Source organism: Giraffa tippelskirchi, chromosome 6, assembly GCF_054371585.1.
Source record: "Giraffa tippelskirchi isolate mGirTip1 chromosome 6, T2T-mGirTip1v1.2.pri, whole genome shotgun sequence".
Lineage (NCBI taxonomy): Eukaryota > Metazoa > Chordata > Mammalia > Artiodactyla > Giraffidae > Giraffa > Giraffa tippelskirchi.
The window spans coordinates 172,609,790-172,635,171 of NC_137280.1; the positions used below are offsets into that span (position 1 = coordinate 172,609,790).

Below are 25,382 nucleotides of genomic sequence, written 5' to 3' on the forward strand. Positions count from 1 at the left end.
CATATACTTACCTGAATGAAAGATAAAGTAAAAACACTGCAATATATTTTTAATTCTGATATTCAATTTTAAAAGTGAGTTTAGATATAAATGGTAGTTTAGCAGTTACTTATTATATATTGCAAAATAAATTTTGTACTTTAAAAATTGTATAATATTCATAATTTATTTCTTTATTTTTTAGTTACTTTAAGGATTTGTAGTCTGTTTTCTTCTATCTTGCATCACAATTACAGATTAGAAAATGAATATTCTTTAAAATTCTCCTAATATCTAGCTTAACATAGATATGTTGAAATTGAGAATAAGTGAGACTTTATAGAAAATTATCTTTTATTTGATATTCTAGCATAGTGGCTTTTAAAACCTATTGATTTGGCAGAAAAAAAAAAACAACAAAATCTCCATTATTGGGTAGATATCATTTTAGCACTTTTATATAGATCATTTATTCTAGAGAATATCAGAATAACTCTTCATTGAAACTAAAATGAAAAAGCATCACTTCATCTATTTTTAAGAAGAACTATGCTTTCAAATCATTTTCTCATGATGCATTTATTCATGGAATATTAATAACTGGTTCTACAGGACTTCAGTGTCTATGAATACATTTGCTCAGATGGTCTGATTTTGATATATAGCAAAAATAATCATTTCCTAATGATTATAGCCTATGTGAGTAACACAAAAAATACAAGGAAACGTGTGGTTTAGAAATATAGTTTAGAAAATGGAATGAATTGCTAAAATGTGAAGGGAAATTAAAATTACTAAGTTAAATCCAACAGCAGTGTGTCCTTCAAATAGCACAAAAACTTGAGAAGTGCCTGGAAACAGTAATACATTTTCTACCCAAAGCAAAGGGAAGGCTGGATTTGAGCTTAAGGAATCTTAAAATACAGATGATATTTGATAAGATGGCTTGCACATATCTGAGAATTTGGGGTCTTCTCAAGGGTACAGGCATGATTTTTGGCAGACCTCTTTGTTGCTTGGGCTGCTTGGAATTCTTCTAATAACATGGTAGGCATTTTAGAGCTTTGAAAACTTTGCTGTTCTTTGACATTGGTTCCCAGCTGTTGGAAGATGGGATAGGGTTGGCTTACACAACCCTTCTGGTTCATATTTTGTCCACATTTATCAACTATATCGGTTTGGTCACTGAAGATTCATCAAGCACCTATTTCAGCTGATGTTGTTTTTATTTTAAAAATAGCTTGTGCCTAGATATCCCTTAATATGAGTTAATAATTGAAATATTAATATTGCTATCACTATGTATAATTTATTAAGTCCATACTACATGCTATGAACTCCACTAAATGCTTTACACTCCCACTATTCACTTAATACTTACCACCCATGAGGTAGTATAAATTCTCTTCCTATAAGTACACTAGAACTTAGATATAATACTTGATGTGCCTAATAGCATGCTGCTAATCAAGAAATATAGGCAATATGTTTATATTTCAAGCTCGAATCACTTTCTCAAAGTGTATTTTGATTAAGAATTTTTAAAAACCTAGTTAATAGTATTTATTATGCATATTAACATTACCTATGTTTTTTGTTCCATTTCCAAACTATTATCATTATTACTTTACCAAACAGAGCCCACCAGCATAATTTTGAAGTGGTATAAAAAGTCACACCAGTACTTTTAGACTTTATAATTTTCCATGTAATTTTTACAAATATCTTTAACTCATCATAGATACTCAGAAGTCAAAAATTTACCACAGCTCCTCATTGGGGACAGTTAGATCAGAAAGAGACTTTGGGTGAAAGCTTGGAAGGTAGGTGTGCATTTTTTGAAAATCGAATATAATGCTTAAATTCAAGATCTCTCAGTGTGTAGAAGCACAGATCATGCCTGGGGTGGCAGATCTGTTTAGAGTTCTCCAAAGCAGAGCGCAGTTTATTTCACCTGGACAATAGGCAGTGTTTCCTTTGCTAAGTTTCCTGAATCTATCAACTTTACTTAATTCCACATATGGTTTCTTGCCAGGGATGTCTTTTGCATACATATTTTACAAGAGAAAAAAAGACTTTTGATAACAGGACACAACACAATGACATTCATATAGATGAAAGACAGAACTCATTGTTCTCAAGATCCAAACAAAGAAAACTGCCAGGCAAGGCCACGCAGTGGGTTGCACTCAGGGACAGACTAACAACAGGCAGGAGCTATTGGGGGCAGCTTATGTGTGACAGGGGGTAGGGTTAACTACCTTTTGTAGCTACCTGTGGAGTTGCCAATTTAAATGATTTCTCCGGCTCTAGGCGAGGCATGGGGACTGTCCCTAGTGGTCTGCTCCTTGCCTTGGGGCAGTGAGGGCTCGTGTGTGGTAACTCTGGGCTATGGGAGCCAGAGAAAGGGAGCATCAGGATGTAAGCTTAACCAGCTGCTCAATTAAAGGAGCTGACCAGCCTGAAACCAGTCTCAGAACTGGGTCCAAGTCCAAGGTCGATGCATGAAACCGGCCACTCAAAGCCGGTGCACTGGGACAACCCAAGGGGTGGGATGGGGAGGGAGGTGGGAGGGGACTCCTGGACGGGGGTTCACACGTACACCTGTGGCTGATTCATGTCGATGTGTGGCCCAAACCATCGCAGTATTGTGAGGGAATTAGCCTCCAATTAAAGTAAGTTAATAAAAAATAAAACTAGAAACATTTTCATCAGGAGAAGAATGGATAAATAAAATACAATGGAATACAGTACTATAGAGACTATGTAACAGCTATAGCTATGGATGAATCTCTGAGCCAAAAAGGCAAGTTGCAGAAGAATATATACAAACATCCATTTGTGCAGAAGTCAAAGCATGCAAAACACAACACACACAAGCACTGAGTTTTTTTTTTTTTTTCCCCAGCATAACTATATGTAAAATCAAGGCAAAATTATATACATAATTAAGAATAGTGATTGCCTGTGTTTGGGAATGAAAGGGGTAATTAGAGCAGGACAGGCAGGGATTTAAGGGGTTTCCCAGTGGTAAGGAACCTGCCCGCAAGTTCAGGAATTGCCACAGACTCGGGTTCGATTCCTGGGTGGGAAAGACTCACTGGAAAAGAAAATGGCAACCCACTGCAGCATTCTTGCCGGGAAAATCCCATGGAGAGCAGAGACTGGTGGGCCACAGTCCATGGGGTAGCAAAGAGTCAGGACATGATTGAGAGGGCGTGCACACACGCAGGGACTTAAAGGTGTGTCCTAAGATGGATAGCAGGAAAGTGGGTATTTCTGGTTTTGCTTTCTTTCTCTTTTTTGATAATTCTTTTTAACTCACATATTATAAACTCTTGAATATATTAAGTAGTTTATATATATATATATATATATATATATATATATATATATATATATATATATAAAAACCTGGGTCAAGAGAGCACTGAGAACAAGACCATAAAAACTAAAGCTGTGTATTCCCCATTGCTTTCACTGCTATGGCACAAATTCAATTCTTGGTTGGGGAAATGAGATCCCATAAGACTAAGTCACACACACACACACACCTGCATACGTTGCCCTAAACAGAATAGAAAGCAACTTTTTAAATTGAAGTATAGTTGATATACACTATTATATAAGTAACAGGTGTACATTATAGTAATTCAGAAATTTTAATGGTTATACTCCATTTATAGTTATTATAAAATATTGGCTATATCCTCTATGTGGTACCAAAAACCTTTTACTATGAGAATAAAATGGAGGAAAACAAATCGAAGTATTAGAATTCCTTATAGTCTACTAAAAAAATCAGTTATATAACCTTAACCAAGAAAACAGATCTGGAATTTCAGGGTCTTTAGTGGAGTTGTAAAGTGTATTAAAAGCATGAGTTATTAACATGTTGTTCATTATAATAATATCTGCATGTATTCCTTGAGTCAAGGGGGCAGGTTCAGCAATCATGCTGTTGGAGGTTCTGAGCTGATAGTAAGGGAAAGTGGCATATGTAACCAGGAGGAAGGGCTGGCTGCACATGGCCAGAGTCACAGGGCAGGGTCATTTTGGAAAGCTGGATGGAGGGAGTAGAAGAAGGTGCTGGAGAATGAGAATTCTTTTCCCAGAGGGTCAAGGGGTAGACCAACATGAACAAGTACCTCCTGGAGAAAGCAACAATCTCCATGAATATTGCGAATGGTACAGATACTGAATAGTACCAACCTCTATCAGATTTTTTTTCAGGTGAGAGAGTACAGAGCTGTACATTTTGGCAGACATCAAGGAGTCCAGGAGGATCAAGGACTCCTTGATAAGGAGTCCATGAGATAAATATCAAGTTAATGAGCTGTAATAAAATCCCTAATACTGCAGGAAGAGAAGCAAAAATTTTCAGGTCCAACTTGTCAGTGACTTAGGAAAAGCAGCCTGTAGACGCTGCTGGGACAGTGGTCTGTGTCAGGGCCACGTTGTCTCTGGTGCAGACGTCACCCCAGTAATTACGTCTTGGGTTGGGGCAGTGTGCTCTGAAGTGATACTTTCTCCTGGTTGATAATGGGGTGAGCTCCTAGTGCAGTGATGTCTGGGATGTGCGACTGGAGTATCCGTTCCTATCTTTAGTTGATGTTTTTTGTGAATCCATGGGATTATGATAAAGCCGAATCACTTGTGGAATTTGAAGGAAACTGTGGGCCTGGGAATTCAACTTCTGTACATCTTATAAATCAAAGGGCATTGTGGAGACACAGCTAGCCAAGATGATGCCAGAATGTCTGATACTGCTGTAATTGAACCATAGTGCTGGAATCTGACAGGCACAGTTAAAGCCCTGATTAAAGGTGGCTGAAGCAAAAAGATCCCAAGAATCCAACATTTTGCCCAGATGGATAAGGCAAGGGGTTCTCCTGAACACAGATTTTAAATCATATGGCTTGATTTGGGTGTATTTTGTCAATCAGTGTCAGATGTTCACCGATTAAAGTGTCAGTGGCTGGAGGTGAGACTTCAGCTTTAACCTGTAGGTATGCCCTCCAGTTGAGCCAGTGACTGCAGGCCCTTGTCTCAGTTGCTGGTTTGATTGGTGACAGGGGGAATCTTGACTCAGCCAAATGCAATGACATGGGACTGTGGTTGGCTGAAACAATGACTTAGTTGGAGAGCTTGGGCCTCTGGATCACATATCAACGAAAGTACTCAGACGAGTAATAACAGGACCAAGAGTCAGCAGAATGGTGTGCAGCGGCACTTGACAGACTTTTTTTTTTTGCCTGAGATTGATTTTTCTCTACCATGTCTTGTTACCACGGAGGGGTTGTTGTCTGGTCTTATTATGGGATATGGTATTCATTCCATTATTATCTCTAAATTTGATTTTCATTTACTAAATAAATGTGGGCATCTTTGGTTTGTTTGTTTTGTTTTTTAATGTCCCTTCTTGGTAGTCTGCATTATCTGTGGGAATGATCTGGGAAGATTAATTTTAATTTCCTGGAAAGGATCAGAGGGAGAACCTGAATTAATTATCCACTTCCTAAAGTCTGAATATTGAGAAAGATTTTTGGGGGGCAGTGGAAGTTCAGTCTTAAATGAATCCCATATTAGATTGATGTTATAAATTTGTCATATTAACACCTATTAAGTAGAGCACTACAAACAATTTCTCCTGTGTTGTTTCACAAGAAAAGACTCTACACATGGACATCACCAGATGGTCAACACTTAAATCAGATTGGTTATACTCTTTGGAGCCAGAGATGGAGAAGCTCTACAGCATCAACAAAAACAAGACTGGGAGCTGACTGTGGCTCAGATCATGAACTGCTTATTGCCAAATTCAATTTAAATTGAAAAAAGTACGGAAAACCAGTAGACCATTCAGGTATGACCTAAAACAAAACCCTTATGATTATACAGTGAAAGTGAGAAATAGATTTAAGGGACTAGATGTGATAGACAAAGTGCCTGATGAACTATGGACGGAGGTTCATGACATTGTACAGGAGGCAGGGATCAAGACCATCCCCATGGAAAAGAAATGCAAAAAGGCAAAATGGTTGTCTGAGGAGGCCTTGCAGATAGCTGTGAAAAGAAGGGAAGTGAAAAGCAAAGGAGAAAAAGAAAGATATACCCATTTGAATGCAGAGTTCCAAAGAATAGCAAGGAGAGATAAGAAAGCCTTCCTCAGTGATCAATGCAAAGAAATAGAGGAAAACAATACAATGGGAAAGACTAGAGATCTCTTCAAGAAAATGAGAGATATCAAGGGAACATTTCATGCAAAGATGGGCACAATAAAGGACAGAAATTGTATGAACCTAACAGAAGCAGAAGATATTAAGAGATGGGAAGAATACACAGAAGGGCACCCAGATAATCACGATGGTGTGATCACTCACCTAGAGACAGACATCCTGGAATGTGAAGTCAAGTGGGCCTTAGGAAGCATCACTACGAACAAAGCTAATGGAGGTGATGCAATTCCAGTTGAACTATTTCATCCTAAAAGATGATGCTGTGAAAGTGCTGTGCTCAATATGCCAGCAAATTTGGAAAACTCAGCAGTGGCCACAGGACTGGAAAAGGTCAGTTTTCATTCCAATCCCAAAGAAAGGCAATGCCAAAGAATGCTCTAACTACCACACAATTGCACTCATCTCACACGCTAGTAAAGTAATGCTCAAAATTCTCCAAGCCAGGCTTCAACAGTATGTGAACCATGAACTTCCAGATGTTCAACCTGGATTTATAAAAGACAGAGGAAGAGGTCAAATTGCCAACATCCAATGGATCACTGAAAAAGCAAGAGAGTTCCAGAAAAAACATCTATTTCTGCTTTACTGACTATGCCAAAGCCTTTATGTGGATCACAGCAAACTGTGGAAAATTCTGAAAGAGATGGGAATACCAGACCACCTGACCTGCCTCCTGAGAAATCTGTATGTAGGTCGGGAAGCAACAGGTAGAACTGGACATGGAACAACAGACTGGTTCCAAATCTGAAAAGGAATACATCAAAGCTGTACATTGTCACCCTGCTTATTTAACTTATATGCAGAGTACATCATGAGAAAAAATGTGCTAGATGAAGCACAAGCTGAAATCAAGACTGCCAGGAGAAATATCAATAACCTCAGATATGCAGATGACACCACCCTTGTGGCAGAAAATGAAGAAGAACTAAAAGGCCTCTTGATGAAAGTGAAAGAGGAAAGTGAAAAAGTTGACTTTAAGCTCAACATTCAGAAAACTAAGATCATGACATCCGGTCCCATCACTTCATGGCAAATAGATGGGGAAACAGTGTCAGACTTTATTTTTCTGGGCTCCAAAATCACTACAGAGGGTGACTGCAACCATGAAATTAACAGACACTTGCTCCTTGGAAGAAAAGTTATGACCATCCTAGACGGCATATTAAAAAGCAGAAACATTACTTTGCCAACAAAGGTCCATCTAGTCAAGGCTATGGTTTTTCCCGTAGTCATGTATGGATGTGAGAGTTGGACTAGAAAGAAAGCTGAGCACCAAAGAATTGAATATTTTGAACTGTGGTGTTGGAGAAGACTCTTGAGAGTCCCTTGGACTGCAAGGAGATCCAACCAGTCCATCCTAAAGGAGATTAGTCCTGTGTATTCACTGGAAGGACTGATATTGAAGCTGAAACTCCAATACTTTGGGTCCCTGATACAAAGAACTGACTCATTGGAAAATACCCTGATGTTGGGAAAGATTGAAGGCAGGAGGAGAAGGGAACGACAGAGGATGAGATGTTTGGATGGCATCACGGACTCAATGGATATGATTTTGAGTAAAATCCAGGAGTTTCAGATGGACAGGGAGACCTGGCGTGCTGCAGTCCTTGGGCTAGCAAAGAGTCAGATATGTCTGAGTGACTGAACTGAACTGATTTGTATATATACACAGACACACATGCATACATATATGTGTGTATATTGCAGAGGTGATAATCACACAGATTTTTGCATCCAAAGCCCATGGACAGTTTATGCCATCACAAGTCATCCAGGGATTCTAGGAGGCATGCAAGGAGGTTACTGAATGCTCTTCAGTGGCATTCTAGGGCACTAACAGGAATGCCCATTGATTTTAATTTGAATAGATTTTACAACTTTTATTAAGGATCTCCATCTAAGTGGTCTGATTTGTAAGCAGCAGTATTTTTTAGATTAAGTAGAATTTATAAATTAGGAATATATTGCCTCCAAATGGACTAAAAACTATTAGAATAATATGTCCTTAATAAGAGTGTTCAATGTAATCCCTTGGAGAGAGGTGTCATCAGTGTAATATTATCAAGGTTCCTGGAGAAAGATGGATACAGTTATGATCTTCAGCATAGAAGATGGTTAGCCTTAGCAAGGCTGCACAGGTGCTCCATGGGTAGCCCAGTAAAAGTGTCCTCTGTTCCTTTGCTGGTGAAGTCAGCTGTGACTGAAGAGGATGTGGAAATAGGAGCTGAGTAGAACATATTAGCCAGTTTTATAATAGCAGGATGTTTACTGATTGCAGAGTGGATAGAGTTAGCAATTTAAATAATTTGGGTTGTATTAGTTTGCTAGTTGTGCCATAACAAAGTACCACAGACTGGGTGTCTTAAACAATAAAAAATGCATTTTCTCACAGTTCTGGAGGTTAGAAGTCCAAGGTCAAGGTATTGGCAAGGTTGGTTTCATTCTGAGGCCTTGCTCTTTGGCTTGTAGATGATTTTTTACTCTGTCTTCACATGGTTAGACAAGACATATATATGATGTCATTTATATGTGTAATCTAGAAAAAAAATGATACAGATGGATCTATTTTCAAAGCAGAAATAGAGACAAGGATGTAGAGAACAAATGTATGGATGCCTAGGGAGAAAAAGGCAGAGGGGTGAATTGTGAGATTGGGATTGAGGTATACACACTACTGTGTATGACATAGATAACTAATGGGAACCTAACTATCACAGGGAACTCTACTCTGCGCTGTGGTGACTTAAATGGGAAGGAAATCCAAAAGAGAGGAAATATATGTGTATGTATGGGCTTCCTTGGTGGCTCAGTGGTAGAGAATCTTCCTTTCCATGCAGGAAATGAAGGTTTGATCCCTGGGTCAGGATGATCCCCTGAAGATGGAAGTGACAACCCACTCTAGTATTCTTGCCTGGGAAATCCCTTGAACAGAAGAGCCTGGCAGGCTGCAGTCCATGGAGTTGCAAAACACTTAGATACAATTTATTGACTAAATGACAACAACAACATATGTATATGTACAGCTGATTTATTTTGCTGTACAGCAGAAAATAACACAATATTTTAAAGCAACTATATCCAATAAAAAGTTTTAAGAAAGAGAACAAGCAGTACCAATTTATTTCTCTCCTTCATATTAAAAGATATTTTATTGTACTCTGATATATACAAAATGAAAACCCATGGGGAATTTGCCTTTGTTTTCTTAATTAAATACCAATGGCTGCTCTTAGGCAGGCCAGGAGTGACTTTAAGAAAAGTTGTCACGGAAGTTTCTATTTTAAATTTCAGAGCTTTAAAGTATGAGAATGTTCTTTGAAGCCAGTTTTTATGGGAAATTACTAAAACGCATGGAAAGAGCACGACTTTGTGGCTCATGGGTAGAGCTCACAGTCTTGTGTTACAGTCCTCATGCTGTGCTTGGCCTGTGATTGGTATCTCCAAGGCATCATTTTGAGTGGAATCATATTGTTTAGAAGAAGCAACTCATGCTGCTTGGCTGCAAAGCAATCAGCAGCACCGAGATCAGCTGGACAGGATAGAAGAAAAACGAAAGAGGGGGTTGAAATGCTATTATTTCTGATATTAAAGATATTAAGAGGGAAGAAATGGAAAATAGATTGGGTAGGAATTACACTGATTTGTATAAAATCTGTTTAAATATTTACTCATGGCTTAATAGCTTCAAAGTAAAATATATTTTTCAAAGCATATATTTGAGTAGGTAAAGTGACGTATAAAGCATGATGTTTACAAAACACATAAATAAAATACTAATCTGATTGAAATTAGCTAATATTGATACACTGACTCTGCAAAGCTAAGTTACAGAACTCCCAAAGACGGTTTTACCATTTTCTTAAAATTCCCCTCAATAAAATTAAATGTAATCCATATGTCTAAGATTATTTTATGTTAATGTCATAAAGAGAACAGTTGACGATGTCTGTAACTTTGTTATTTGACACGTCACAAGGCTTTTAATGTCTTTAATATAAACCTGAGAAACAGTGTCAGGAAATTGCACCTGGATGAAGATGAGCAATACACAATTTCCAGAGATTAAGAATTTCCTTAAAATTAACTGGTTTTGATTAAAGAAATTCTGTTCACAAAGCTTGAAGAATGGCGTCGAATAGAATATAAGTGAAGACAAGTCCAGAGACCAAGAGCCACTTTCGAATCTTGACTTGATTTTGTGTAAGTTTGTGTAAGGCCCCGTGACCCACTTTCTTCTTTTGTAAAAATAAGACTGCATAGCTAAGTTACCCTAAATTACTTCCTGTTGTAACATTTTCTGTATCTAGCACTCACTGGATAACATCGCTAATGTGAGTTTCATGTACATTAATTCTGCACTGAAAATCAACTGCCCACTCACATTCTATCAGCATGGATGAACAGAGCAATGTTGACCATGAAGATTCAATAGCCCAAAGAAGCAAGTTCATTTATATTCAGTTTTACCAAATCATGTACTTTATGGTTATTATGATATTTACGTTGAGGCATGTTTCATCAGGCAGGCTTTCTTAATACATAATCACTTTTTTGGGGGGACTGACATGTACATACTGCTATTTTTAAAGTTGTTGACCAACAAAAACCTACTGGATAGTCCAGGAAACTCTGCTCAATGTTAAATTTAATTTTTATTTTATATTGGGGTATAGCTGCTTCACAATGTTGCGCTAGTCTCAAGTGTACAACAAAGTGATTCATACAAATGAACTTATTGACAAAACAGAAGCAGACTCGTAGACTTAGAAAACAAACTTGTGATTACCAAAGGGGAAACATGAGAGGAGGGACAAATTAGGAGTTTGGGATATGCACATACTAGCATATATAAAATATATCATCCACAAAGACCCACTGGTACAGCACAGGGAGCTCTGCTCAACATTCAACAATAACCTGTATGGAAAACAATCTGAAAAAGAAGGTTATATGTATATAAATAATCAAAATCACTTGAAAAAATTACTAAAAATTGTCATAGGGGCTTACCTGATAGTTCAGTTGGTAAAGAATCCTCCTGCAATGTAGGAGACCCCAGTTCAATTCCTGGGTCGGGAAGATCCCCCAGAGAAGGGACAGGCTACCCACTCCAGTATTCTTGGGCTTCCCTTGTGGCTCAGCTGGTAAAGAATCCACCTGCAATGCAGGAGACCTGGGTTCATAGTTTTTGTGTTTGTTTATCTTGATAGTTTTGAGGCCCTGGATAGAATCTGGCCAGTTCCCTTTCTTGAGTGGTTAAATCCACACCCAACCTTATATCAAAGCTTTATCCTACATCACATATCTTTAGGTCGGGCACTCGGGCGTGTTTCAGGTCATAGCCGTGTTTGGCAGAGGCCTATTCCAAGCGCGTGAAGCATCTTCAGCGTTGGTGTCTCCTCTGTCATTATCCCGGGCAGAACTCTGGTGTGTCTGTGTGCTACGGATTGGAGGAACGTGTTGGCTGGGCCGCCCAGCAGTGAATAAATGCCGCTCTGACCCCCGTGTCTTTGCTGCTCTGGCTGGGACTGGCCTGCCAGTCTTCTTTGCTGCTGTTCGCATTACTGTTATCGTCAGTAAACTGCACACCCCAGCTTCACACCATCCCTCAAGGGTTTGGTGGGTTTCAGCCACCAGGGACATGGCATGGTCATGCCATTCTGCTCACAGCCTCAGTTGATTTATCAGATTTAGGCTTTATTTTGATGGCAGTACACAGCACAATGAATGAATCATATGAATCAAAGGAAAAACTCTTATAACTCCAAACAAGAGAAGACTGCTGAGCAAGGCCACATGATAGTTGCACCTTGGATTGGGCAATGTCAAGCTGGAGCTGCAGCAGGCAGCTTATGTGTGTTTATTTTTGTTTTTATTTTCATTACTCTAGGAGGTGGGTCAAAAAAGATCTTGCTGCAATTTATGTCAAAGAGTGTTCTGCCTATGTACTGCTTGTTTCTGTTCTGTGTTTGATTTTTACCTCAAGAGTAAAGCTTCCTGAGTAAACCACATTTTGATAAATATTGGAATTGTAAGGACAATTTTTAATTCCATTTCATTTGTAGCTGTCTAAACTTTGACTACAGTTCTAACAAAACATGGGAATACTGCCGTAGTAAAGGAAATTTAGGAGACAAGGTAAGGCACAATAAATTTTCATCTCTTCAAAAGTACTTACAGTTTTCTTAAGGATAAAATAAATGATCAAATTTCATTTCCGTTTGGCAATAAGCAGTCTCTGTTGTTTTTTTTTTTTTTTTTTTAATTTGCTTACTTATACCAGTGGACAGAATAGAGAAACCAGAAATTAAGCTATGCATATGCAGTCAGCCAGTCTTCCAGAAAGGTAGCTAGAAAATAAAATGGAAATAGTCTCTTCAATAAACGATATTAGTAAAACTAGATACTCACCTACAAAAAATAAAATTGGACCCTTATCTTAAAACGTACACAAAAATCAACTCATTCGATTAACGACTTAAATATAAGCATAAAACTCTAAGAGGAAAACTCAGGGGAAAATTTCCTTGGCGTTGGTGTAACAGTGATGCTTTGAGTTTGTCATCATAGCAAAGGCAACAAAAGCAAAAACAAGTAGAACTGCATCAAACTAACAGTAAAAGAAACATTCAACAGAGTGAAAAGATAAAGTACAGAACTGCAGAAGACTTTTGTAAACCATGCTGAGCTTCCCTGGTAGCTCAGTCCGTAAAGAATCTGCCTGTAGTGCAGGAGACCTGGGTTTGATCCCTGGATCAGGAAGATCCCCTGGAGAAGGGAATGGCTACCCATTCCAGTATTCTTGCCTGGAGAATCCTGTAGACAGAGGGGCCTGGCAGGCTACAGTCCATGGGGTCACAAGAGTCAGACATGACTTAGCAACTAAACCACCACTGGTGAACTTTACTCTTTGTAAACCATATATCTGTTAAGAGGCTAATATCCAAATATGTAAGAAACTCATATAGCTCAATACCAAAGTAAATAAATAAAACAGTTAAGTAAGCAAGGGACCTGAATAGACATTTCTGTAAAGAAGACGTCCATAGCCAAGGCATGGAAGCAACCTAAATGTCCATCAACAGAAGAGTGGGTAAAGAAGATATGGTATATATTTACAATGGAATATTACTCAGTCATAACAAGAAAGGAAATTGGGTCATTTGTAGAAACCTGGATTGACCTAGAGAGTGTTATACAGAGTGAAGTAAGTCATAAAGAGAAAAATATTGTACATTAACGCATATATGTGGAATCTAGAAAAATGGTATAATCGATCCTAGTTGCAAAGCAGAAATAGAAACACTGATATAGAGAACAAATGTATGGATATGAGGATATCAAGGGAAAAAAGGAGGGGGAAGGAATTGGGAGATTGGGATTGACACATATACACTAGTGATACTATGTATAAAATAGACAACTAATGGGAATGTAGTTGCACAGGGAACTCTACTTAAAGCAGGTGGTAACTTGAATGGGAAGGAAGTCCAAATGGGAGGGGATATATTTATATGTATGACCGATTCATTTTGATGTATAGTAGGAACTAACACTACATTGTAAACCAACTATACTTCAATAAAACTTAATTTAACAAAGAGATACAAGTGGCTTACAGATACATGAAAAGATGTTCAACATCACTAATCATGAGGGCAATGCAAATCAAAACCACAATGAGATACCATCTCACACCTGTTAGGATAGAGATTAATAAAAACTCAAAAGATAACAAATGTTTGTAAGAATGTGAATAAAAGAGTATACTTCTCCACTATTGGTAGAAATGTAAATTGATATAGTCAGTGGAAAACAAGGTGGAGTTTCCTTGAACTGTTAAAGAATTAGAACTAGCAGGCATGCTAAGTCACTTCAGTCATGTCCAACTCTGTGCAACCCCATGGACTGTAGCCCACCAGGCTCCTCTGCCCATGGAATTCTCCAGGCAAGAATACTGCCATGCTCTCCTCCAGGGGATCTTCCTGACCCAGGGATTGAACCCATGTCTCTTATGTCTTCTGCATTGGCAGGCGGATTCTTTACCACTAGCGCCAACTAGAAAACCCACAACTAGTGTAAGATGCTGCAATTCACTTCTGGATATATAGCCAAAGAAAGTAAGTTCAGTGTTTCTAAGAGATATCTACATTCTCATTTTCATTGTGCATTATTCACAGTAGCTAAGATTTGGAAATAACCTGTGTCTGTAGATTTGTAAATAGATAAAATGTGATATACACATACAAATAAAATGGAATATTATTCAACCTTAAAAAGGAAATCCTTCCATTTGTGACAACATGGATATACTCAGTGGACATTATACTAAGTAAAACAAGTCAGACACAGAAAGACAAATATTGCATGTTGTTTGTTGTTCAAGTTACTCAGTTGTGTCCAACTCTTTGTGACCCCATGGACTGCAGCACGCCAAGCCTCCCTGCCCTTCACCGTCTCCCATAGCCTAATCTCACATATATGGAATCTAAAAAAGTCAAACTCATAGTAACGTAATAGAATGTTGCTTTCTAGTAGCAATGGGGAGATAATGGTAAAGGGGAAAAAATATTCAGTTAAAAGATGAATAAGCTCTGGAGACCTAAAGTACAGAATGATGACAAGATTTTTACTAATAATTATAATTTTCTAAGAGTAGATCTCAAACGTTCTCTACATGTACACTCAAAAATAACTAGCTGAGGTAATGGTTATGCTACTTAGTTTGATTGTGTTAATAATTGTACAGTGTATATGTGTATCAAAACATGATGTCGTATACCTTAACAATATATAATTTCTATTTGTCAAATGTTCTTCAGTAAAACTAGAAAAATATTGCTCACTCAAAATATGCTTTGTTTAATATAAAATTCCTAAATGAATTTTTTCAAATTTGTAATTGAATACTTTATTCTAGATCACTTTCTCCTTTAAAGTATACTTTCTAATGACTGTTGAAATATTAAACAGCCTTTTCCTTAATGAAAAAATATGAAAACAAAGTTCTCAACGAATAAGAGCATCTTAAATTTGGCTCCCAGTGTCCAGGCTAGGACATGGCAGGGGTTAGGCGTGCTGAATGCCAGTAGCAATGTCAATACCTAATTCTTTTCAGGGCATTGATTGTTGAATAGGAAAAGCAACACAGGGGAGATCTTTTTTATGATTTCAAGCAATTCTAGCACAGCTGGAATTCCAGAATGACAAACAGGATCTGGAGTGACTTTGAAGCCAGATCTACTTAGTCAAATTAACCATAGAATCACTTAAGGTGCTTTATTCAGTGAATAATTATGGTGTAGAGAAAGGGCTATGGTAATAGAGTAATTCAGGTTTTAAAGTATATATATTTTCATTAAGATTTTTAGTTATTAAATTTTCTGGGTTGACAAACCATCTCTATAATTACTTGAGTAGTTCAGCACGATTCTTTCCTTTGTTTGTTTGTTTGTTTTATTGTATGGTTTGCTAGAAGAAAGACATGTAAAAGCAGGTTACCATGAATTTATTTGGTGGGAATCAGAGATGGGGGGAATCATGCTCCCCAAATGCAAAGGCAAAGCACGAAGCCTGGAGCAGTGAGTTTCCCTAAACTAATTTATCAACTTCCAGGTGTTTTCTCCTGGCTACACCTGAACAAAGCTCTAATGACATGGCTTGTATAGTACATTTGTTTTTTGTGCTTTTGTTTTATTAGAATGAGACCATCTATAGGCTTCACCCATTAAATTTTATTCTAATCTTTGTAAGAATTTTATATTTTATTATATTATTTTTGTTCATATACTTATTTTTATGAATCATTAAGAATCATATAACCTGTGAAATAGACTCCTGTGTATTTTTGGCCTGAACCAGCAGATGATTAAGGAGGATGGCTTAGTATAAAGAACATTAAAATAAGAGTTAGAAAACTAGTCATTATCCCAAGTTCTTTCAGAGATAGTTTTGGGTTCTAATTTCCCCTTATATAAAGTGAGGGTGCATGACTAAACCATTTCTAAATTATCGGCATTGATATATAAATCAATGAACCCTCTCCTGTTTCCATACCTCACTCTTGGAGCTCAACTGGGAAACTTTAACAAGAGTATATCCCATCCGTCCCTTTAAAGTCTGGTTATTGGGCAGTGTGGGGAACAGAAGAGGTTCAGCTCCTAATCCCAAAACTTATGAATGGGTTTTGTTACAAGGAAAAATAAAGGACTATAGATAGAATTAAAAATACTGATCAGTTAACCAATAAAACAGGAAAGTTATCCTGAATAATCTGAGAGGCCCCAGTCTAATCACATGAGCTCTTTAAAGTAGAAGAGAGAAACAAGAGTGGGTCAGAGACATGATACCAGAAACAGAGGGAGCAATTCCAAGCATAAGAGCTAGTCAAGAAAAGTAGAAACTCTTTAGTTAACCACCACTAACTCATTTACTTGATGAACAAAAGTTGCACATTTCCTCTTATCTTACCATTTTCATTGTTTAGTTATCAGCTGATGTGTTTTAGATTTCAGAGACCCTAAACTCTTCTAAACTTAAAGAGTATGCTTCAGCCCTCATGAAAAATTAAGAGGCTAGTGTATATTGACATGTTTTAAATTAAAACAGAATTAACTTCTGTTTTCAATTAAAAGACTGGGATGCAATTTACTATGATCACACAAGGACATAAATGTAAATGGTGTCACACGATATAATGACATGTATTAGCAGATATCGGGGTATACAAAAGGGTGGTTCGGTCTATTCTCTGGTCAATAAAAGTATTCCCTGAAAGATTATATAAAATGTAGTATCTAAAGGATAAGAAAGTAATGATGCCAAGAATTTAAAGATTGTACAATTTACTGCACAATTGGAATAATATTATGTTATTTGATTTTATTTACTTAAAATAACTTATTCTATTTCTGCCATATTCAAATACTCTGGCAGGCCCTAAAAATATGAAAATGAGTGAGACACAGTCCCTAACATCCTCTCATGATCTAATTGCCACAGAATAGCAGCAATCATATCTGTGTCTCTTACCCTCGCAATTCTACATTTCATTATGTGTTCCCTCTCTTGCAAGGGGGAAAATTGCGAATACTTATGTCATTATCAAATGATACATTGACTTCCTGCATATTTTATTATTTACAGTTTCCTAGTCTTCTCTGGTGCTCAGAAGGCATTGAACGTTTTTGGCAAGACCTTTCTGCACTCTTTTAGCCAGGTCACTCATCACTGGTGCTGCGATGCCGGAACAGAGGCAGAGCACTCTCTTTGCAGCTGGTTTTTTTCAGGTGTGCTCTTTATAGCAGCCCTAATGGGCAGAGAGTTCACTGCATCTCTAGCTGTTGGCATATGGCATCCAGGAGGACAAGGCAGTCCAGACAGCCCATCAGATTAACCATGTAATAGACCCAGAAGCTGCTTTAAAGCTGTAAAACAAAATTGCTTATGGAGTCTGCCAGCACGCCAGATGCTGCTATTGGAAGAAATATCTTCCAGCGCTGAGCATCTGGGTCTCCTGGTTGCCAGAAAAAAAAAAAAAAAAGAGAGAGAGAAAAAGAATTGGCAATTCACTATCAATGAGGTTTCTTTTTGAATGTAAGAATTATTATATTTTTTTAAATGTCAAATGCATTATGTTGCAACAAAGGTTAAAATTAGCTATTTCTCATGTATGCCACTATTAAGACACATCCTGCATACAGTCCTTAGGCAGCTGGTTGGTTATTATCTAAATAAATCAGAACAATGAGAATCTTGAGTTTGAATGTGAATTTTCAGTCTGTTTCCAATATGCTTATTTTATTGATATTTTGCATAATAACATTCTTGCCAGCTGAATATAAATTTTATATTTAAACAAGGTAAGAAATAATGTTTCATATTAGCACACACTAGTTTGTTTCCTGACTGCCAATTTTATAATTGAATATTATAACTAAGATATAACTCCCAAATGTCAATCAACTGTTTTTCAGTGGAATTGCTTTTCTATGCCAGATAAACAGTGGATTTGACTAATTTAATTTAAAGTCAATTAGATTTAGCTTTTAAGCACAAGCACAAGGTGAGTCATATCTTGTCAGTTATATAATGTATCTGTATTGCCTCAACTTTGGTAAAAATTGCCTAATATATTTAACTTTTAAAAATTGATATATGATCTTTAAAAATAAGAAAGTTGTGTTAAATCATGACCACTCACATGTTTCACTTGACCTGCATGATCCTTTGTGTACTGCTCAAAATAAATTTATTAAGCATATTTATTGAATATGAGAGATTACTTCAAATTTATAATTTTCTATGTTCCAACATTTAAAACCTTTATATATAGTGATGCTCCAAACCCATTTATTCTCTAATTTTGCATAGTGGTTAATTACACAGTCTAACTTTTTCAGAAAGTTAGTAGTTTAAAATATTTTTAAATTCAAACATCTGATTTTCTACTAGTAGTACATTCAGTAGCCACTTCCAGTAAATATGAATATATTGTAACTTTCAGTTGTTAATATGCTATAGCTCTGTGTTAATGAAACTATGATGATTTGGGAGTTAAACTGTGCAGAGTTAGATTATAAACATATCTCAAAGATATTATGGGTTTGGTTCCAGACCGTCACAATAAAGCAAGTATTTTAACAAATTTAATAGCATGAACATTTTGATTTCCCAGTTCCAGTGAAAGTTGTTTACACTATCCTGTAGACTAATAAGTGTACAATAGCATGTCATAAAAAACAATGTATATACCTTAATTAAAACTATACTTTATTGTTAAAAAAATGCTGTTGTCTGAGACTTCAAAAAGTTGTAATGTTTTTGCTGGTGCAGGGTCTTGCCACAATGATGATAACTGTTGACTGATCAGGGTTGTGGTTGCTGAAGTTTGAGGCAGCTGTGGCAATTTCTTAAAATAAGACAATAGTGAAATTTGCTGCATTGATCGACTCTTCCTTTCAGGAAAATTTTCTCTGTAGCCTGTAATGCTGTTTGATAACATTTCACTCACAGTAGAATTTCTTTGAAAATTGGAGTCAATCCTCTCAAACCCTGCCACTGCTTTATCAACTAAGTTTATGTAATATTCTCAGTCCTTTGTTATTTTAACAATCTTCACAGCATCTTCACCAGGAGTAGGTTCCATTTCAAGGAATCACTTTCCTTGCTCAGCTGTTAGAAGCCACTTCTCATCCATTCAGGTTTTATCAGGAGATTGCAGCAATTCAGTCACATCTTCGAGCTCCACTTCTAATTCTAGTTCTTTTGCTGTTCTCACCGTATCTGTGGGTGAAGTCTCAAATGACTCAAAATCTTTCATGAGGGTTGGAATCAACTTCTTCCAAACTCCTGTTAAGGTTGATATTTTACCTCATCCCAAGACTCATAAATGTTCTTAATGGCATCTAGAATGGTGAATACTTTCTAGAAGGTTTTCAGTTTACTTTTTTCCAGATCCATTAGTGAAATAAACATCGATGGCAGCTGTAGTCTTATGACATGTATCTCTTAAAGAATAAGACTTGAACGTTGAAATTACTCTTTGATCCACAGGCTGCAAAATGGATGTAGGGTGAGGAGACATGCAAACAATATGAAAATCATTGTACAGATCTATCAGTGCTCTTAAAGGGGGTCAAACGTGTCATTGATGAGCAGTAATATTTTGAAAGGAATCTTTTTACCAAGAAGAATCAATTAGTATCAACACTGGGGTTAAAATATTTACTAAGACATACGATAAATAGACATGCTATCATCCGGACTTTGCTGTTCTCTTTAGGGAGTGTAGGCAGGGTCAGTCAGTTAGTCAGTTCAGTCGCTCAATCGTGTCTGACTCTTTGCGACCCCACGGACTGCAGCACGCCAGGCCTCCCTGTCCATCACCAACTCCCGGAGTTTACTCAAACTCGTGTCCATCGAGTCAGTGATGCCATCCAACCACCTCATCCTGTCGTCCCCTTCTCCTCCTGCCCCCAATACTTCCCAGCATCAGGGTCTTTTCCAATGAGTCAGCTCTTCGCATGAGGTGGCCAAAGTATTGGAGTTTCAGCTTCAACATCAGTCCTTCCAGTGAATATTCAGGAAGGGTATATATAGGCAGGGTAGATACAGTATAATCTTTAAAGATCGCAGGATTTTTAAAATCATAAATGAGCATCGCATTCAACTTTAAGTCATCAGTTTCATTAGCCCCTAACAAGAAAGTTAGGCTGTCCTCTGAAGTTTTGAAGCAAGGCATTCACTTCTCTTCTCCAGCTATGAGAGTCTTAGATAGTAGCTTCTTCCAAGAGAGAGCTATATTTTGTACATTGAAAATCTGTTGTTTAGTGTAGCCTCCATTGTTCATTATCTTAACTAGATCTTCTGGATAACTTGTTGCAACTTCTGCACCAGTACTTGCTGCTTCAGCTTGCACTTTGATGTTAGGTGCAAGTTTGAAGTTAAGGCCTTGCTCTGGATTAAGCTTTGATTTAAGGGAATGTTGTGGCTGGATTGATCTATCAGGACCACAGAAACTTCACATCAGCCATAGGGCTGCTTCACCTTCTTAGTGTCCGTGTGTTCACTGGAGTAGCACTTTTCATTTCTTTCAAGAACTTTTCCTTTGCATTCGCAACTTGACACAAGAGGTCTAGTTTTCTGCCTTTCTAGGCTTTCGACGTATCTTCCTTGTTAAACTTAATCATCTCTAATTTTTGACTTAGAGTTAGAGACTTGAGGCTCTTCCTTTCACTTGATCACTCACAAGCTAGTGTAGGGTTTTTAACTGACCTAAGTTAAATAGTGTTGTGTCTCAAGGAAGAAGGAGGCCTGAGGAGAAGTATCTCTTGGGAAGGTAGTACAATAGGGAGAAATGCTCAGAGTCCATAACCTTGCACGCAGTATATTCTATATTGTTTAATTTTAAAAAAAAGCATACATGTATATAGCATTAATATAATAATTATAGATGGTTTTAAACATTGAATTTCAGAAATACCAACTTCATTCATTTGTCTGTTTACTTATTGGCTAACCTTTCTTGTATTCCTTCCACGTCAGGAGCACTATGCTAGAGGCGCATATATATGGCCTGTGGCATCATGAAGTCTGGGTGGGATGATAATGAGCATATGCGCATTCCCCCAAACTAGTCCAAAAGAACTACAGAAGGAGGCATGAAAACCTGAAGGCACAAAGGGAGAGTAATGAATACTGGTTAAATGAATAAGAAAAGCTCTCCAGGAGACTAGAATTGTGAAATAAAATTATAGATACATGAAAATTATGCCAGGTAGTTAGAGGGCATATTCAGTATAGAAGGTCAACCAAATAGAGAGAAGCCATCCAAGTGACTGTAAGGGGAAAAGAACACCACAAAGCGTTCAGGATCTGACTGATGAGACTAGTGATGAGGCCTAGGGATTACTCTGGAGAGTTCAGAAGGGCCGGTTACAAAGGTCCTCATAGATCCTGCCCCTGAGGTATCCCACTATATCCTCCTAGACAAAACGGACTTCCACTTGACATTTTAGAACAAAAGGAAACAATCAAACATGCCTGGTTAGAAGGATTACTATCTTGACAATCTGAAAATAGATTAGATTAGAAAATAGATAAGCTAGATAAGAAGGCAGATAGCAAGGATATCATCTGGGAAGATATTTTAATAGTCATTATTTCAATATCACTGTAGGTATGTGCCTGTTTATGTTTGTGTCCATTTTATAAGTTAACTTTATAAATAAAAATATAATTCTTTAATTTATGTAAATATTTAACTTTATGTTAACATTACCTATAAGGATAATATTTATGTTGTTTTATATAGCATGTGTTATATATAATATTATATATAATATTGTATTCTGGATAAAAAGAATGAGATGTATTTCTTTGTAGTGGTACAAGGAAAATATAAAGTTGTAGGATTGAATATTATATATATATAGTATTATATAAAATTTTATTGTATATATAAAACAAAGATCAAATGAGCACCAAGTTTTGAATTTTGTAGTGATCTTGCTTGACTGGTCCAAGGCATAGCATCATAAAAAAGACTATGATAAAAAAAGATGTTTACAAAAAGAAGAAAAGAATCAAAATAGCTTGAACAAATAATATGATAAAAAAGGGGGGGAACCCACGAATTTCTTAAAAATGAATGCTAAAGTAGATTAATATCTGGCAAGTGTAAGTACATTTTAAAACTGAACCTGATGTCTCTATAGAGACAAACTTGTGTATTATTAGAAATTTACCTAGTACCTTACCTGACTACTTGGCCAAGTTTCTTTCTTTCATATGTGGTAAAGCATATCTCTAACTCTTAATTTTTTATTTTCATTTTCCTTTGATTATGCTCATGACTTAATGACTTGTTCCATGATTTGTTCTTTTTTCTTTTAAAGATGGTTGTGCTAAAACCTGCCATCATTTACTTAGAATCCTTTGTATCAGGGAGCCACTGTTGTAAGAATTATAGGAATAAATGTTATTATTTCCATCTTACACATGAAAACACGAAAACTTAGAGAACGCAAGAGATGAGCCAAAAGCCATAGTCTACTGGGGCAACCAAGCCAGAGTGTAAGCCGATATCAATCTGATCTAGACCAGTGTTCTGTTCACTACACAGTGTTAAGTGGTTTAAATCAAATTGAATTAGGTGTACGATCATAAATTTTCATGGCAGAAGTTGGTCCGTTAACTACATCCATATTCACTAAAGAAAAGCTTGGCACGGCTATTTAAATTGTTAGACTTTAGGTTTGGGGTTGAAAGCTCTTCTTCTGACATAAATTTAATCTGCTAGATTAGAGTAATAGATCTGATATATAGAGGTGAAGTGATTAATGTAATTTTTCTTGGCTGTAGCAAGACTTTTTTTTTCCTTTAGAACGGTAAATGCCTTTATTGCATGAGCTAAGACAGGAGGGAAGAGGGTTTCTTGGCCTTTCTGGGCCTTGATCTTCCTCAAATAGAATTCCAGCTCCTTCCCCTCTAACACATGGCCCTCTGCTGGGCCACACCGGCCCTCACCGGCCCACACCGGCCCACACCGGCCCTCTGCTGGGCCACATGGCCCTCTAACACATGGCCCTCTGCTGGGCCACACCGGCCCACACCGGCCCACACCGGCCCTCTGCTGGGCCACATGGCCCTCTAACAAACACATGGCCCTCTGCTGGGCCACACCGGCCCACACCGGCCCACACCGGCCCTCACCGGCCCACACCGGCCCACACCGGCCCACACCGGCCCTCACCGGCCCACACCGGCCCACACCGGCCCTCACCGGCCCACACCGGCCCACACCGGCCCTCACCGGCCCACACCGGCCCACACCGGCCCTCACCGGCCCACACCGGCCCACACCGGCCCACACCGGCCCTCACCGGCCCACACCGGCCCACACCGGCCCACACCGGCCCTCTGCTGGGCCACACCGGCCTGGTCTTGAAGCAATGCAGGCAAGAAGCTTGCCTGGCTGAAACTGCTCCTCTGGAAGACTCCTAATTGTGGCGTTCTTTTTCCTTTCATGGTATTTCTTTTGCATTTTCTTTGATCATCTCTTGTTTAAACTCTTCCTCCTCGGGAGTCAGCCTGGCCCCCTCCGTGGCCCCCAGAGGCAGTGCAGGGTGGGACTTGTACCACTGTCGGTAAGATGTGCGGTCCATGAGTACAATGCACTTCTTCCCCACGGTCTTGATGTGGACCAGTCCATTGTTGGATGCGTTACAGACAACATCCATGATCTTATCTGGTGTGTACAGCACTGGGAGCCCCGGAAGTTCCCCATGTCCAACCTCAAGGCCGGGTACTTGCTGCCTCCTGCACAGGGACTGTGTATATGCTGCTGCTGCTGCTGCTAAGTCGCTTCAGTTGTGTCCGACTCTGTGCGACCCCATAGACAGCAGCCCACCAGGCTCCGCCATCCCTGGGATTCTCCAGGCAAGAACACTGGAGTGGGTTGCCATTTCCTTCTCCAGTGCATGAAAGGGAAAAGTGAAAGTGAAGTTGCTCATAGACGACTCTTAGCGACCCTATGGGCTGCAGTATATGCAGCGGGGTCAATGTTTGTGTTGGCAGCGGGAAGTCCCAGTTCATATTTTTTGGTAGGGCTTTCTCTTGCCCTGGGTCTTCTGAGGCTTGTGCCATTTGTCCTGAGAGATGCCCATTGCTTGGCGCTGGCTAGAACTGGCGTGGCTGTAGCAGGACTTTTATACCACATTCCTTATATATCAATATAAGGAATAGACCACTTGAATCACTGAATTTGTTAGCCAAAAAGCCTTATTAACTAGAATCTTTATTAAGAATAGTGTATGAGAATGTAATTGGTTGCATGCAAAATCAAAGAAAAATTACTTCTGATATCAGGAAATATATGAGCTTTTAAGGTAGCTACAAATGACAATTTTTTTTAATACTATATTTTTTTAACACTGTTGTGTTAGTTTCAGGTGTACAGCAAAGTGGTTCATTCATATATGTATGTGTCTCCAACCTTTTTCAGATTCTTTTCCATATAGGTAATTGCAGAATATTGAGTAGACTTCCCTGTCCTATACAGTAGGTCCTTGTTGATTATCTATTTTATACATAGTAGTGTGAATTTGTTAATTTCAAACTCCTTACTTATCACTCCCCCCATCTTTCCACTTTGGCAACCATAAGTTTGTTTGCAAAGTCTATGAGTCAGTTTCTGTTTTGAAAGTTACTTCATTTGTATCTTTTCTTTATAGATTCCAAATATAAATGATATCATATGATATTTATCTTTCTCTGACTTTTTATTTAGTATTATAATCTATAGGTCTATCCGTGTTGCTGCAAATGGCATTATTTCATTCTTGTATGGCTGAGGAATATTCCATTGCATAGATGTATCACAACTTCTTTATCCGTTTCTCTGTCATTGGACAAGTAGGTCTCTTCCAAGTCTTGGCTGTTGTAAACAGTGCTGCAATGAATGTTGGGGTGCATGTACATTTTCCAGTATGGATTTCTCTGGATATATGTTCATGAGTGGAATTGCTGGGTCATGTGGCAGTTTTATTTTTAGTTTTTTAAGGAACCTTTATACTGTTCTCCACAGTGGCTGTTATCAATTTACATTCCTACCAACAGTGTAAGAGGGTTCCCTTTTCTCCACACCCTCTCCAGCATTCATTG

General features: G+C 38.0%; 1 long non-coding RNA gene and 1 pseudogene across 1 annotated transcript in view; one reads left to right on the plus strand and one right to left on the minus strand.

Annotated features, from left to right (window-relative positions):
- Positions 1-25,382, plus strand: part of LOC145511100 (uncharacterized) — a 158,310-nt gene that overhangs the window by 94,345 nt on the left and 38,583 nt on the right. The window lies entirely within an intron of this gene.
- Positions 23,008-24,385, minus strand: LOC145509418 (small ribosomal subunit protein eS8 pseudogene; annotated as a pseudogene).